Source organism: Myotis yumanensis, unplaced genomic scaffold, assembly GCF_028538775.1.
Source record: "Myotis yumanensis isolate MYYU_CA2020_CCGP unplaced genomic scaffold, mMyoYum1.0.hap1 SCAF_1, whole genome shotgun sequence".
Lineage (NCBI taxonomy): Eukaryota > Metazoa > Chordata > Mammalia > Chiroptera > Vespertilionidae > Myotis > Myotis yumanensis.
Genome location: NW_027223752.1, coordinates 226,064,642 through 226,082,730, shown reverse-complemented (window position 1 = coordinate 226,082,730; position 18,089 = coordinate 226,064,642).

The following is an 18,089-nucleotide window of genomic DNA, read 5'->3' as shown; positions in this document are numbered from 1 at the left end:
CTTTGGTCCATGAATGATCTCCTGGTGGGATGAAAAATATTTTCTTCTAGTTTTGTGTTTTTTGGTGCCCCTTTATAAATTACCTTTATGAAAATAATGTTTTTTAATGTAAAAATATTTTGGATACTAGAGGCCCAATGCACGAAATTCATGCAAGAGTAGCCTTCCTTCCCTTGGCCCCTGGCACCGGCTTCCCTCTGGCACCCAGGACCCAGGTTTCCTTCCAGCACCTGGGACCCGGGCTTCCCTTGCAGCCCCGGCTTCGTCCGGAAGGATGTCCAGTCTAATTAGCATATTACGCTTTTATTATTATAGACTAAAGGCCCGGTGCATTAAATTCGTGCATGGGGGGGGGGGGGGCGTCCCTCAGCCCAACCTTCACCCTCTCAAATCCATGACTCCTCTGGGGATGTCTGACTGCCGGTTTAGGCCCGATCCTGCCGGACATCCTTCTTGCAATCCAGGACCATTGGCTCCTAACTGCTCGCTTACCTGCATGCCTGATTGCCCTTAACCACTCTGCCTGCCTGCCTGATGCCCCTAACTGCCTTCCCCTGCCAGCCTGGTTGCCCCTAACTCCCTCTGCCTTGGCCCCCCGCCACTGTGGCTTTGTCCGGAAGGATGTCCGGAAGATGTCCAGTTAATTAGCATATTACCCTTTTATTAGTATAGATGTGATTTCACTGCAAACAAATGTAGGATGGAAAGGATGTTACTATACATGGTTTGTAGTAGATACACCAGTGATTACCCTGACTTCCTGTTGATGAGAGGAGCATCCATTGATAAAAATGGAAGACATTACACCCTCTCATTGAATGTGCACTTGTGTCTTTCTTATGTTGGGCCTAGCTTAAGTTGGGAAATATAAATGAAAAGAAAGATGTCAAAATTTACATATATCTTAAAAAAATTTTTTTCAATAAACATAAGAACTCCCTCCCCACACTGCCCCAAAGCCATGATGATTATTGTGTCACAAAATTATGACTGTTCATTCTAAAAATACATTGGGCACTTTTCATGAGAAGCCTTGATTTTTAAAGGCTGGGCTGTGTTTAAACTTGCATTGTCTTGGGACAAAATCATTTAGTTGAACTATCTTACACAATTGCTTATTCAACCTTTAAGAAAAAAATAGCCATAAATGGGTAGAGAGATTTGAAGAAGTCCTTGTATTGTGGATTTGACCTAGCTTATTTGGGACTTGCAGTTAATAAAAGAAAATTGAAGCAATACCTCTGTGAAATGACGACACCTCCCTGGGATTGTTGACATTTCATTTAATGTGATGTCCTATGAGGACGTGTTGTTTGGAGCGGCTGCAGCCATCTTGTGACCATGAGGGTAAGGCCAAGAGAATTGCAGAGACTCAGAATTCTGACATTGTGGACATGCTGAACTAACACTGGAACTCTCTATCTTCACATTACCCAGGGAAGAAATACAGGCTTAAGACTTAAATCACTTTAGTTAGATATTTTGTTACTTGCCTTCCAAAGCAGCTTAACAAATAGATAGGATCCGTGATGGGAGAAGCCTGTCTTGGAGAATGCTGGTGCTCCTTGGCATAAGTCTTCCTTCATTTGCCAAAGAAATTTGGGGACACTGATCATTTTGTGAGTCAGCATTTAACATTTTCCAAAGGAAAAGTCAAACTGATTGGCTATGAAAGATGTCATGCACAGACCATGTCAAGCTGTATATTGCAGCTTCAATTTCTATTTCAAGGTCAACAGCATTATGCTTTTAAAATTGAAATTTATTTTTGAGCCGATTTGAGATACAATGTTATTTTATTGCATTTTTTTCTTCCTGGAATTAATCATTCATTTTTTATAATCATTTTTTTCAAACATATATGAAGTAAATACATTTCTAATATAATAAGAGTATTGCATGTAATTTTTTTCCCATTTATGTTTTTATGAGCATTTTTGTGGGGAGGGACTCTATCCTTTTCATCAGATCCTCAAAGGAGTCTGGGACAGCAAACCAAGTTCACTTTTGGGAAGTCTACCTGGTAGGCTGCAGGAGAGAGTGACAGCAGCCTGCAGGCCTGTTGGAAAAGCAGTGTGGTTTCTGAAGGCCACGTGACACAGTGGGTGAAAGGGTGGTTTTTAGAGTCTGACATCACCTCTCAGAGCCTCTGATTTCAATGCAAAAATGGGATTATAATGACCCACCTCTTAGGTTTGGTGTGGCATACACATAATCTACTGACTATGAAATGATTTGTAGTGTATAATATATGTAAAGTCATTAGCATAGTTTCTGGAATATAATATGAGCTTGATAAATAACAACCAATGACCAGGTGCATTTTGAGAACCATCTGCAGGACTGAACTGCTGATGACAAAGACCGCCCCTCAGGCAATGAAAGGGAGAAAGCGTAGCCCTGACAGAGAGTTATAAGTCAGCACAGATGAGTAGAACGTGCGTAGGTTTCTCTCATCCCACCTTTGGTGCTTACACTGTGATTTAGAACAAACTACCTTCTTTCTCTGAGCCTCAGTTTCCTTATCTGCAAACTGGGGATAAACTTGGCTACCTCATGAGTATGTTGTGAAGGTAAAGCAGAGGTGGTATGTCGGTAGAGCCTCTGGCCCAGTCGGGGGCCTCAGTAAATGAAAGTCATCTGCCCCTCTCTTAACCCACCCTCCACTATTCTAGCTCTGTCTTTGCTCCTGACTGTAACTACACAGGTGAAGGTAAATAAATGAATGCTCTAGATCAGTGCAGATGCACAGGAAGGGTGAGGCCTTGCCAGTGGTTATGTCATCACCCCAGGTACTGGTGGAGGCTATTTTGTGTTTTTTTTTTTTAATGGAAGATTGCTCTGTACTTTATTTTATTTTTCTTTCTTTATTGATTAAGGTATTACATATTTTTCACCTTCCTTAATCTAAGGGTTTCCACCTTCTGTCCCCATGGGGCCTCTGGAGCAGCAGGAGTGCGGAGCACGTCCCAGTGTCCGAGGTCCACAATAGGAGGAGTAGGAAAAACATGTAGCTCTCGTGTAAAGTCAATGCGAATGACTTTCAAGTTGTCGTCACTGGCATTATTTCAAAACAGTCACCTCTAGAACCTCTGACATCACCTCTCAGAGCCTGTTTTCAATGCAAAAATGGGAGTATAATGACCCACCTCATAGGTATGATGTGGCATAAACATAATTTACTGAATATGAAGTGATATGTAGTGTATAATATATGTAAAGTTATTAGCACATTTTTTGGAATATAATATGAGCCCGATAAATAATAACCGATGATATTGAGCAGCATTACCTTCCAGAAAGCATTAAGGGGATGAGGGGAGATAAAATAAAATTTGAGGGGATACCATTGAACTCATTCAACATCCTCAAGCATACATCTTGAATCTCGTACTTCGTTGTAGTTATCTTGGGTTCCCTGACCAAGCCTTCTTTTTTTTGTAGCACTTATTATGCTTTGAAAGGACAGTATATATTTCCTACTTGTTTTTTTGTCTGCCTTCCTTCTAGGAGATCCACTGCATAAGGAGCAGAGACTAGTTAGTGTTCACTAGGCCTAGAGTGATGCCTGGTACATCGAAGGTGTGTAACCAAATTATTGAGTAAGTGAAGGATTGCATGTTTGAAGGAAGTTGTTTATTAAAGAAAATAATTTGAGTTGATATGACAGGATGAATTATATTTAAAGCCTCAACTTTTGCTAGAGTCCCACCTCCTTTTTATTGTATATGAACATTGCCTTGGTCCAACGGTGTGACATGGATGAAGTCAATGTTCCTATATGTTAGTCTTTTCCTACACCTCCAGTCCTTGCCACCCTGGTAGATCTCAGGTGTGGCCATTGTTAGGTCGGAGAGAGCCCAGGATCGGATACATGCAGACAAGTGATGAGACAATGGACTTCCTCTGGAATTTCTCACAGATCAACGTGCCAGACACAGATACCTGAATCCACATACCCCACACAGATGCTGACTCATTCCTGAATACCTTGCTGACCCCCCTGCAGCTGAAGCTTCCTCAACTGAATACCTCAGCTCATGTCCCCACCCCTCACCCAACCGCAGTATAAAAAAAGTGCCCCCCTCCCTGTTGGCGTGAATCCACGTGCCCTGTCTTTGGGGGTACGTGGGTCTCCCGGGGACGCAGAAATAAACCTTTTCCTTTCCTTTCTTTTCTGATTCACTGGACTCTCTATTTCTTGCGCCGCCTCCTGAGCCACCTAACCTAACAGCCATGTGATGTGTGAGTGGAATTAATGTGCATCACTTCCAGGCAGAGATCTTAAGAGCCACCATAATTCATTATGCTCCTTTTATTTCCTCCTATGATCTTGGAATCATGTGATCAGACAGTGCTTCTGTCTGTCAGATTTCTGAGTGGCTTTGGGAAGTAGAGCTTGTTTATTAGCCCACAATGGACAGGAGGTGTGAGTGAGAAATGGACTTGGTGGTTTTAAACGGTTTTGCTGAGGTTTTCAGATCACTATTTCAGCCTAGCCTACAACCTAGCCTGTCCTGATAGATCCAATGTCCATTTCAATCCTTCCTGCTTTATCCATTTACTAGAGGTCCAGTGCATGAAATTCATGCATGTGTGTGTGGGGGGGGGAGGGTTCCCTCAGCCCAGCCTGCACCCACTCTAATCGGGAACCCCTCTACAATCTGGGACCGCTGGCTCCTAACCACTCACCTGCCTGCCTGCCTGATTGCCCCAACCCCTCTGCCTGTCTGCTTGATCTTGTCCCCAACTGCCCACCTCTGCCAGCCAATTTAGTTCTGATTGGTCAGTTTCTATGCCAGTCAGCATCAAAAGCTCCGCCTCCTAGGCAGCCCTTTAGCTCCTTATATTCACCCAGATTTGGTTCTGATTGGTCAATTTCTATGCCAGTCAGCATCAAAAGCTCCACCTCCTAGGCAGCCATTGGCTCCTTACATTCACCCAGATTTGGTTTTGATTGGTCAGTTTCTATGCCAGTCAGTGTCAAAAGCTCCGCCTCCTAGGCAGCCCTTGGCTCCTTATATTCACCCAGATTTGGTTCTGATTGGTCAGTTTCTATGCCAGTCAGTGTCAAAAGCTCCACCTCCTAGGCAGCCATTGGCTCCTTATATTCACCCAGATTTGGTTCTGATTGGTCAGTTTCTATGCCAGTCAGCATCTCTGGGCCTATCAACAGGGCCTGATCAGAAAGGCGGGGCTGATCAGCAGCCCCAGTGGAGGCCTGGAGAGAAATGGAGGTGTGCTGTTGGCCAGGCTGGGAGAGAAAGAGAGGCAAGTTCTGATCAACAGCTGCCACAGAGGCTATGGATCAGACCCTGCCTCTCTCTCTGCAGGCCTCTCTCCGGGCCTGATCCACAGCCCCCTATGCAGTCAGTGCTGGGTCTGGGCGCCCCCAGTGGCTCCAGTCAGTGCTGGGTCACCACGCAACCCAGCACTGACTTCTAGTCTGGTCGAGCCTTCGGTCCTTATGACCCTGGCTCTTTATTATATAGATATGTTGACCCCAAACACAGGCAACAAGGAGTCAGGCAAGGGAAGGAATTGCATCTCCAGAGTACCTTCCAAGTGCTCTGGGTGGTGCTAGGTGTCATTCCCAAAGCCATTTTATTTCAACCTCTCCAACAGCCCAATGACATGGGCAGGGATTCCTGGCTCTAGGACAGGGTTGAGGAAACTGAGGCTCGGAGAAGGCTGTGTGCCCAGTGCAGGGCCTTTCGGTTTCCACTCCAAAGCTCTCACTCTTTCCACTAAAGCAACTGTGTCTCCCTGAAATGCCTGCTAAGGTCACTCTGGGAGAATCTTTTGGATCTTAAAAAATATAATAACCTTTACTAATGACCTGGTAATTGTTTTTATAGCTTCCCAATGAAGTGTGAAGTGTTCTAAGAGACAGCACAGGGCAATTACCTTTGATGGTGAAGTTTTCCAAAGATCGATTGCCTTAGTCTTCTGGGCTCCACTATTCTGGGCTCCTGGTGCCCCAACTTCGACTTCAATATCAACTTCTGGAGTTCAGAGTGATAATGACCTGATGTTGAGCTGTAGGTATGGGAACGTGGAAAAAGCTGCAGAGGTTGTCTTTATTTTAAAGCATGAATCCTGTCGTTCTTTTCCAAAAACGGCCACATAATAATGTCTGAACAAAGAGTAAATAGCTGGCATTTATCAAGCACTTACGCTGAGCCATGACTGAGCTCAGCACTTAAAGTCACAAGCCTCTCCAACCAGGACCCGGAGCAGTGCCCGGCACATGGTGAGGGCTCCATAAATATCTCTGTAATGAATGAGTTATCCACGACAACATTTGTTGGACCTGCTGCTTTAAGCCCTGTTCCAATGCAATGAAATGCTCTCTGCTCAAACGCAATGAAAATTCATTGAGAGAGGGGAAAAAAGTTTAATGTTCGGACCACTTGGTCATCGAATTCACATCCAAGAAATCATTCTAAATCCCAAGAAGGCAAGACAATTGATTTTAATTGAAGACATTAATGATTATGTCAGCTAACATATTAGAATTAGGTCAAACATATGACCTCATAGGGTTGCCTCTTCTTTACTTTAGTATAAAGAACTGGACTCTATATAAAGAACATTCTGTTCCTCGTAGGACAATGCCCTATATTAGGACACTTAACAGTTTACTTTCAACGCCCTTTCCAACAGTTGCCTCATTTTATTCTCACAATCGCCATGTGCAATAGGCAGGGCAGATGTGTTTGTTATGAGTTGCAGCTGAGGAAGTTTAGAGACATTAGTGATCTGCCTAAAAACCACACACTCATCCAGGGGCGGGGGCGGGCTGGAACCTGTGATGTCAGCTGTGAGCAAGGAGTGCTTTCCATCACACCACTTACGGTAGCTTCTGGGAGGCTACCCAGGGGATCAGTTGTACGCTTTGCGTTATTTCTGCATCTCCATGCTCACTGCTTGGTCAGGTATGATTTTTCCTGAAGTGAGAGCTGGCACCTGTGATGGTTAATTTTATGTGTCAAAGGGGCTGGGCCATGGCAGCCAGTTGTTTGATCAAACACCAGTCTACGTGTTGCTGTAAAGGTATTTTTTGGATGTGATTAACATTTAAATCAGTAGATTCTGAGTAAAGCCCATTATCCCCCAAAATATGAATGGACTTCAGCCCATCAGTTCAAAGCCTTAGAGCAAATGATGAGGTCCCCGGCAGAGGAAAGGAATTCCGCCTTCAGTCTCCCTTGGGACTCAAGACCGCAACATCAACTCCCACTGGAATCTCCAGTGTGACAGCCAGCCTGCAAATTTTGGACTTGCCAGCAACCCCCGCAATTACACCAGCCAATTCCTTAAAATCCAAATATATGTCATTTACACATCCTGTTGGTTCTATTTTTTTAGGGAGGCCTGACTAATACAAAACCTGATGCCTTAGGGCAGTGGTTCTCAACCTGTGGGTCGCGACCCCTTTGGGGGTCGAATGACCCTTTCACAGGGGTCGCCTAAGACCATCGGAAAACACATATATACTTACATATTGTTTTTGTGATTAATCACTATGCTTTAATTATGTTCAATTTGTAACAATGAAAATACATCCTGCATATCAGATATTTACATTATGATTCATAACAGTAGCAAAATTACAGTTATGAAGTAGCAAGGAAAATAATTTTATGGTCGGGGGTCACCACAACATGAGGAACTGTATTAAAGGGTCGCTGCATTAGGAAGGTTGAGAACCACTGCCTTAGGGTTTTCTGGCAGATGACGATGACAATGATGATGGCTCCCACTCTTGAGCTCCTACTATGTCCAGATGCTTGTCTTGAGCCATCCCATGTAATCCTCACAACTCCATGCGGAGAGCATCATCCCCCCACATTACGAATGAAAACAATCAAAGAGAGTTGAAATAACTCACCCAAGGTCAGAGAGAGCGACAGAGAATGACGCCAGGTTCCTAGGCCTAAGCACTCAAACACCTATTCCCGGATTCACCTGGCAATCCACTTTCTAAGGCTGTCTAAGAATGCATCATGGCACACATTAGGCAACTGGCTATATTTTTCAGATGTGTTATTTTGTCAGGAAACAGCAGTCCATGTGTCAAATATTATTTAGTAGACATAGTATGATGCCTTGAACTAAAAGAAGAAACCTTTCTATTACTATTTACTGCCTCTTCCAATTCGTTACAGAGAGGACTCTAAAATCTGCCACCGGGCAATTGAAACCTGAGTCCCATTGCGGGACAGAAGACAGCAGCCTACCACTTGCAGGCTCAGGGTTTGGAGATGCTTGGGCCTGAAGGTGGCGCTGCGGGACGGAGAGCAATGTCAATGGCCCTGGAGTCCTAGCTTTCTCTTTGCATGAACATGGCCCCTAGGACAGTGGTTCTCAACCTTCCTAATGCCGCGACCCTTTAATACAGTTCCTCATGTTGTGGTGACCCCCAACCATAAAATTATTTTCCTTGCTACTTCATAACTGTAATTTTGCTACTGTTATGAATCGTAATGTAAATATCTGATATGCAGGATGTATTTTCATTGTTACAAATTGAACATAATTAAAGCATAGTGATTAATCACAAAAACAATATGTAAGTATATATGTGTTTTCCAATGATCTTAGATGACCCCTGTGAAAGGGTTGTTCGACCCCCAAAGGGGTCGCGACCCACAGGTTGAGAACTGCTGCCCTAGGGGCACAGGTTTCCTGAGGCTCCAGAGAGGAAAAAGAGAAAGTTTGAGAGTGGTGGCCACCTGTCCCTGTGTAGTACTTGCATTCTCAGTACCATTATGTCACCTGCCACACACACACACACACACACACACACACACACGTGAGTGAAACCTCAGGAAAATCAACTCCCTCTTCCTCTGGGAAACATGATGTGAGCTTTGGAAGTTTCAAAAAAAAAAAAAAAAAAAAAAAGGCGGGGAACCTCCTTCGCATGCACTTATTTTTAGTTCCTCTCTCCTTTGCAGAATGGCTAACGCCAACTCAAACTATTTCTGAAAAGAGCTGCTGGGGACAAAGTGGAGATGTGGGTAGGCCTCCCCGAGCTGGGCTCTCAGAAGCAGGTGAGATGCAGATAAAACAATCGCTTGGCAGCCACTGTTGACGTCAGTGCTGGCGATTTCTTCAATTCGCTTAATCCCTTCCTCCTGACGCGCACTTTAGAGGAAAGCAAGTGCCATAATTATCCTCCCCCGTCCTCTCTAGTCCCTGTCTGCCTGCCCGAGCTGCCTGCTCTCTGAGCCCTGTGGCACGTTGAGGCGGGCTGTGTGTGACAGATTGCTAAATCTGGCCTCTTCAAGGCAAGGGACTCTGTGTTCAAGTGGCACCGGCTCCCAAGCCTCCCTCGGAGCGCAGGCAGGCCCAGAACGTTCTGGAGAGCTGCCTTGTGACTCAGGAAACCCCTTGCAAAGAAGGCCAGCTCTGCACTGCTGGCAGAGGTAGCTGGCCATGCTTAGGATTTAGACCTGGGACCCTGCCTGGGAAAAGCTCCCCTCCTCCGGAGAAGAACGCCAGCCTCAGATGCCATGGCAAACACGGGCACTCAGGTGACAGCCAGGGGCATATGACCGGGCCCTGCCCTCCTATCGGAACACAACAGGCCCATCTGTTTGCAGCCATGACGCCATCTCTTTCTCTGTTATTCACACTCCACACAGTTACATTTCCTTTTTTGAGGCCACTGTTTTGGATGCAGAAACTGCTAGTAGTTAGAATCCAGCCCTGCCTCCAACCACCAGTGTGACTTTTGAGCCACTTTCTGAGCCTCAGTTTCCTCATCAATAAATTGGTAAAATGTATTTTTTCCCACAAGATATTTGTGAGGATTGAGTCATGAATACAAGGCACTAAGAATACGGTGAGTACTCAATAAATGTATTAATAGGACTAGCCACAGCATATTAGCATTATTGATACTAATAATGTTTACTTCCCTAGTGCTCTACTTCATTGTAATTTTCAAAATAATTTCAATAACATTTCTTCACCTGCTATAACGTAGATATTATGTCCCCAACGTTTTTCAGACAAAGTTTGATAGGCTCTAGATCACTGAGATCAGGGGTTGGAAAACTGTGGACCAAATTTGGCCCTGTGTATGTTTTTATAAATAAAGTTTTATTGGAACACAACCATGTCCATTCAGTTATGCATTGTCCATGGCCGCTTTTGTGCCACAAAGGTAGCGTTGGGAAGGTTAGGCTTGTAAAGCCTAAAACATTTTCTATCTGTCCCTTTACAGAAAAAGTTTGCTGACCTCTGACACAGATTGCAAATGTGGGAACCAGGACTAAAATAATGGAGATGCCTACTCATGTTCTTTATTCTGCTCATGTTTCTTTTTCCCACTGCCTCCCCCAGCGTAGCACTCTCGGAAGCATCTGGGTGTTGGAGTGTGGACTGGGGCTGCTCAGAGGTTCTAGGCTATCCATCTCCTGGGCAGAAAACCCAGATCTCATAGCCACTCCATGCCAGGTGCCAAGCCCAGTCCTGAGAGCTAGGGAGACACCAGGAGGGGAGGAAGGGGATCAGAAAGTAAAGAAATTATGATAAAATAGGGTAAATTATCGGCTAAGGGTATGCAAATGGTTCAGTTGATCTGGAATGTGAATTTGAGAGGGAGCCTGGGAGAAGAGGCTGAGGCTAGAGAAGCACAGGAAGGAAAGACCTTTGGGGCCTTGCATCGTATTCTCAGGAATTTGGATGGTTTCCTAAGGGTAGTAAGGGGTCCCTGAGGGTCCCACAGGGAGTGCCCTCAGGCTTGTCCCTCACACCACAAGGATCCCAGCCTGTGGCCTCTTCTCCTCCCACATTTGCCCCACTCGGCAGACCTGCGCTTTCTGCACCCGATGTTCAGGCTTCATCCATACCCACTCCCAGGCAAACAGCTGCCTTGGCCACTCCCCAGGCCTGGCGGTGTGTACACTGGTCAAGCTCTGCCTGCAGGGAAGTGGGCTTGGAAGGGGTCCCGTGTAGGGTCAGAATGTGTTCAGACATGGAATATCAGGAATGCAGGGTCCTGGGTATATGGATCAAGGTCTCAAATTATGTGGCAGGGGTGAGGGGTAGGGGCACACACAGGCCTTGGTGGGAATGTCCCCTTGGCCTGAAGACTGTTGGTCCCATGGTGACTCCTCACCCCAAGTGTGGGGCACAGCTGCGGGAGAGCCAGAGCTGGACCCTATGCAGGGCGGAGCCCAGGCCAGAAGCCCGAGGGTAGGGATCATGTCCTGTCACCTGATCAGATTGGCTGCTATCGTAGTTCATTGGACATTCATGATGGTCTGAACCAAGGTGGAGAAAACAGGGTTGAATGGAGAGAACAATTCAGGAGAGAAGTTGACAGGTCCACTCCCCCCAGCTGGTGCTGCGGTCTGGCCCCTGGCCACTCTGATCGAGCGGCTGCTGCCCGCACCTCCCAGGGCTGCCTCTGAACACAAGGATTGCAGGATGGGAAGTGTGAGTCATAATTCATGTATGCACCTCTCTGTGGAAGTGAGATCCGACGGGCGGCCATGGGTCAGCCAGTGAGAGTGAGGGTCGGAGGCAAAAAGAGAGAAGGGGCAGGGAGGGAACGGTTCCAGGAGGACTGTCAGGAGGTGAAGAAATTGTGATGTGGCCCATGTTTTCTCTGGCAGGAGTGAAAGAGGAAGGTGGTAAGTGGCAAAAGGTAGGCCGGACCCAGGCTGTCTGTGGCATTAGTATACTCCAGTATGTGTGTGTGCACGCGCATATGTGTGCACATGTATATGTATGTGTAAGTGTATGTGCATGCATGTGTATGTATGCACTCACATGTTAGGTAGAGGAGAAGGGCTCATAGGAGATACCTCTCCAAGTGATGCATATAAGGAGTTTGCACCTTTCCCCAGCAAGTCAGGGGATGCAGGCTGATGTTCACCTCCTCTTTCCTGGTGGGGATGTAAAAGCAGAGAAAGAATTCAATCACAATGAACTGAAGGCGCAAAATAACAACAAGCACACATGCACAAAGCAAAATGAAAAAGAACTGCAAACTTCTCTCCATCCACACAATGGAAATAATTTGATGTCTGACCCAACAAAGCTGCTGAAATGCAGTCAAGAGTGCCATGATTTGGATGCTAATCACTGTTTTTAATGAGTTCTTCAGATGAGTTTATGTTCGCGGCCTCAGTGGCCCCAGAGGACTCCTGGGTCAGTTATCTATAGTGGGAACACTGTGTATATCTCTTTGCACAAAATAGGGCCCACTTCCAAGGAGTTATTATGCTTTCCCTATCAATAAAGCTTGATTTTTATGGGTGCTTAAAATCACACTACCAAGACCCACGGGTATTATATGGGGAGGTGTTGAATAGGTTCCAGGACGCAAGTCTGCCAACACCCATAATCTACATGAGCTCAAATGCCCTAACACAGTGCCCTTGAGGTTCCTCCCAGAAAGACCAGCCTTGCCAATTCTCCAGTACTCTCGAAATAAGATAGAATCTTCTGCATTTTGGAAAGAGCTGTGGACACCCCTTGGGGGTGCTGGCTGACCCTCTTTAAATTTAGGCTGCCTGATTCAATGGCAACTTCTACTTCATCTCCTTGCTCCCAGTCCTCTCGTTTTCTCTTTTACCCATCAGCACAGTTTTTAATCTGAGCGTGGAGTAAGACCTAAAATTAAGTTCCTGTATTAGGGGCTGCCTTGGCATTTGGTGAAGTGGGGAGGGCCTGAAATGGCCTAACCCCGAGGTTCCCACATTGCTCCCACCGATAAGGGCTCCCAGCCAAACAACCCACCGTAGTAAACAGACCAGGTGTGCTTCTTGCTCATCCCCAAGGAGCAGGTTTCAGCTCCTCTCCAGTTCCAAGACATTCACACAAGCCAATTGTATCCTCCCGCTGGAACCAGGGGCTCCCCACCCTTTTGATAAACCTTCCACAGTCCCCTGTGGTTCACTTTGTTCCCTAGTGCAACCCCCTGTGTCCCTGCACGGCACAGTGTCCTCCTCCCTTGGGGCTGTGAGTTTGTGACTATTAAACTGCTTTGATTTCATCTGTCCAGTGTCAGGTGTCTTGTATTCAATGGCCCCATAACCCTGGGGAGAGACTCCCTCCCTCACCAACAGGTTGAATGAGAAATAATTAAGACAACAGGAGGCAGATGAACCTGGGTTTAAGTCACCACTCTGTGCTCCCCAGTCTTTAGCTGTGTGACTTGGGCAAATGGTTTTAACTTCCCTGAGCCCCTCAGCTGCAGTGCAGGACCTGCCCTACGGGTTGTTGGGAAGATTACATGGGATAATTTATTCAGCAAATCTTTACTGAGAACTTCCTAGGTGCCAGCAACAGGGGATGTAACAATGAACAAGCCTAACAGGGTTTTTGTCCACATACAAGTAATAGTCTCATGGGAGACTTCAACAGCAAGCATTTAAAATTAAAGAGATGGTTACAGACCCTGTAAAATGCTACAAAGACAAAAATTTAAACTAGGGAGTGGCTTGTGCTGGGCCGGGAATGGGGTAGGGGCTATATTAGATATGGATATCATGGATGGGCCTTTGAGGGTGGTAACACAGAGCTGAGACACGAATGGAGAGGAGTCAGCTGATGGAAGATTTGGGAGGCAGCTCTCACAGGCTGAAGAAACTGTAATGCAAATAATCTGAGGTGCCAGCAAGCTGGGCATATTGAGCAACCCCAGAGAAATCAATGTGGCGGCAGTGTGAGGGGAGCATGGTACTTAAGGACCAGCGGGCACCTTCTCCAGGAAGCCCTCCAAAGTCAAAGTCTCCCATTGCAGCCAGTGCAGAGCATCCCAGGAAAATACAAGCTCCATAATTCTGAATCACGAGGCTTGCAAAAGGGAGAGCTGGAGGGAAGAGGGTTCCCCATTTGAACTAGCGAAAGTCTGACCAAGAGCATTTCTGAAGAAATGAAGTCTTTCCAGAGATCAGAATATAAAGAGAATGAGACCAAGTCTTGGCAAATAGAGATCCCACTGGGAATTGTATCAGCAAATAATTCATAACTACTTGAGACTAGCACCTCAACTGATGGAAATACCAAGCTTCTAATCATTATTTTTAAAATACTGGGAAGAGTTTGATTTCTCCAATGCTTGGGTGAGCATTAGATCTCCTTGGATTTGCATTTGACCGCCATTACTTTCTAGATACACAGAGCTTGGATAAAGTTCTTAAATGGTATAAGCCTCAGTTTCCTCATGTTTAAAATAGGAATAAAGATGATGATGATGATGATGATGATGATGACAATGATAATGATAGCAGCTCCCATTTCAAGGACTTCATTGAAAAGACTAATTGAGATGATCCTTGGAAAGCTCTTAGCATACCATATTTAACCCTGATCAGAGAATTTCCAAGATTAATATATTCAATATTTTCTGAAATATTTGCCCACTATTAATGATTTGCTTTTTAAACACAAAGATTTAAGTTATAATTGGTTTTGGAACATTGACCCACAGCCTGCAGCAACCTGCCCAGGAAACCAACAACCAGTAGTTATATAAAAAATAACCAGCCCAGGAAGGCAGCTTGCTGTAAGTCATCTGGCAGGAAGTCAGACTGCTACTAGTAAACAGTCTAGGATGCTAAACAATAACTTCTGTTAACAATTGGCCCCAAATGGCCAGGGCTTAATAACTGACATCTTTCCTAATTTTTGTCCCTACTTCCAACTTAGGATACCAACCCGGGAAGGCCAAATACTAATCCCTGACTGAACACATAGAATGCCTCCCTTCTACTTAGCTCACCTTCAGCTTCCCCAAGCCAACAGCCTCCAATCAGGGTGCACCTGAAGCCTCCCCTTTTTCTACTATAAGACTCTCCCACTCCTCTGCCTGCCTTTAAGCCTTTGTCAAAATGTGAGTGATATTGGCTGACCTTGCTGTGGCAAAATCAGAATAAATAGCCTTTGCTTATTCTCATTACGTTGGTCTTCATTTGTTTTCATGATCCCCATAGATCTCCTGGGCAATGCAAGTGGTACCCCATGAAGGAGAGGAAAGAATTGGAATAGAGGTGAGGGTCTTGCATGAATCCCCACATTCTTCATCCAGAAGGAGGCGCTCAAGGCACAAAAGGAAGCTGTACTCGGCCCTGGCTTCTTGGAACCAGTGGGTAACAGAGTTACGGATGGCCCACCAAGGTCCCTGACAAACCTGAACTTCTCCGCCAGGGCTAAGGCAGAAGGAGTCTGGAATCTCAATTTTCCGCCTACGGCCTGGTTTTATCTCTGTTAGAGCGTAGTTTAAAGCCAGTGTGCTCTTCACTGCTCAATGCAGAGATTAAAGGGAAAAATAGCCCTGATGATTTCATCTTACTCTTCTCAATGAAAATTACTTTTCAGAACTATTAAATCTCTGTGAAGGTTATAACAGAGGACTTAGATTCAGTTTAGCCCATTTATTAAGATATAGGCTACCAAGCCCCGATAGAAAAAATAAACAAACAGCTAGCAGTTTACTTGGATTTATGCTCAGTTTGTCTAATCAATCAATCTGTAAACATTATGCAAATGTGTGTAAACCCAGACCTAGCTGTGACTCTAGTATGCATTGTTATGTAAATGATCAATCTTGTTAATACAAATATTAATATAAACCTGACGTTAAACACAAGTTTACACAGCCTTGCTGGTTGAAGGCGGCTTGATTTACATTGAAATGTAAATAGCAGTCATGCTCTTTGTGGGGCTTTGGGAAGCAGACTGAACTAGAGTTCACTGGGTGGCCTGTCCCCACCAGATTCCCCAGACCCACTCCCAACCCCTTCATTCTATGCATCTCATGAGGAATTCGGGAAGCATTTGGGTGATAGCTCATCAGTGCTTACTCATGTCCTTATTTTTGATATCCTGGGTTTCCCAGGACCTCCCCTCAGGCTACCTTTACAACCAGAGATCCCCTAGTCTCCAAACCAATGATGCAGGGAGAGTCATTCATTAGCTTCAACTCCCACAGGACTGTGGGCTTGCAGGTGAGCTGTTGTGCCTACAGGATCTGCTGGCAGGTGGTCCATTGGGCAGCTCCATGAGCAGCAGGTCTCGATGCACTCTGCCCCACCCCCTCCTTCTCCTGGCTGACTTCTTCAAATTCATTTTAAATGTCACCTCTTTGGACAGGCCTTCTTGATATTCTCAATAGCTTCTCTCCTCAGCTGTTCTCTAACCTAGCACCCAGCACATCACATTTATGATGCTATTCTCAATTGTGATGACATATTTATTTGTCTCTGTGTTTACTGTTGTCCATCTTCCCCACTGATGAGTTTCATGGGATCAGAGATATGTCTGTTTCGTTCATTGTTTTATGCTGAGTGCCAGGCACATGAGATGTGCTTAGAAAAATTTTGTTGGATGGATGGATAGATGGTGGAATGGATGGATGGATGAATGGACATGCACTCTGGGACCTTGTTGCTTAGCACAAAGTTCTGTCTTTCCATAGGCAGCCTCAGGAAATTGCCCACTTCTGTGTTTTCTTAGGTCTTGGATTCTGCCCTGAATATACTGATAACCTACATGGCTTCTCCCCTACACCTTCTCCAAGAGCTGGAGTCTGTTTCCTGAGCTCCCACCATGGCATGATAATAACAGTAGAAGGAGAAGAAGCTGTCATATAGTCAACACTTATTAGGTTCCAGGTATTATATAGTAGGTGCTTACACCCATTATCTCATCTGAGCTTTAATCTTCAAAGCATATTTTCCAAAATATCAGGCCTTTACCAAGGAGCTCAAGGCAAAAGGGTTCGGGCAGCCCATGGCACAGTTCAAAGTCCAGATTGGAAGTCAGTGAAGTGTGAGTTCGAATCCTGACTTCACTAGCTGTGGATCTTGGAGGAAAAATTTACTCCTGAGCTGTAGAACAGGGCAGCGAAGGTTTGTTCCCCAGTATTGTTGTGATAATTAAATGAGACTGAGACTATGGCATATTTATAATTATTTCTAGCTCTTACACAACTGTTCAGACATCTGGAGGGCAAGGACTAGATTTCTTCTCTTTGATCTGTCTTCTTTGTCCTCTTTGAACCCTTGGCTATTTTAGCTCTCCTATGTAACCCAGTACTCCTTCTAGTAGAGGATGTGCATGGGTTGTACCTTAATGTGTATCCAGCGAAGTTAATCACCCCAGGCTGAGATTGAGGAGGAAATGATCCAGGTTCTCACAGTTGGAAGAGAGAGATGCTAAAATGACCTGAAACTTTGATACATACAAATCAGTCCTAACCCCAAAGGTGCTGAAACAAAGGGCATGGAGCTGGACTCTGCAAGGCACAGCTAGTTGGTCCCAGCTTCCAGCCAGAGCATATCTGTTACCAGCACGTCTGTTAATGTCTAACTTCCCTGGAGAGCAGGGCCTGTGTCTTCCTCGTCTTTCCAACTCAGCATTGGGCAGAGTGCTGGCACGTGTTGGGTGTCCAATCAGTTTATTGAGTGAATACTCTTTTCTAACACCTCTCACCCAGTTTTACTGAACATCTACTTTTTTTTGGTGTTTTCTGGGGAGGAGGTATTTTTTTAAAAAATTGATTTCAGAGAGGAAGGAAGTTGGAGAGAGAGATAGAAACGTCAATGATAAGAGAGAATCACTGATCGGCTGCCTCCTGCATGTCCCCCACTTGGGATCGAGTCTGCAACCCAGGCTTGTGCTCTGACCAGGAATTGAACTATGACCTCCTAGTTCACAGGTCGATGCTCAACCACTGAGCCACACCAGCCTGGCTGGGGAGGAGATACTTTTAAGGCTGTTTTTGATCTTCATTTGGGTGGCAGTTGGAGGTGCAATAAGAAGAAGCCCAGACAAATATAATTTCTCCCGGCTCTCTACGTCTCTTGGCAATGTCTGCCAGAAAATTGCCTGTTTATGGAGAGGCTCAGTCCTTGGCCAGATGGAGCTCAATTCCAAGGGGTCAGCCCCAGTCATTAATAGCAACCGCTGGCCCCAAGAGATCCCTGCAAGAGCAGGAACACCAGCTAAACGAGAAACTTCCCATTGTAGCAAAACACAAACAAACAAAAAACTGAAATAGAGTGAGAAGGTGGGGTTGACTTATTACCTTAACATATTATTAATAATAACACCTTTTATTG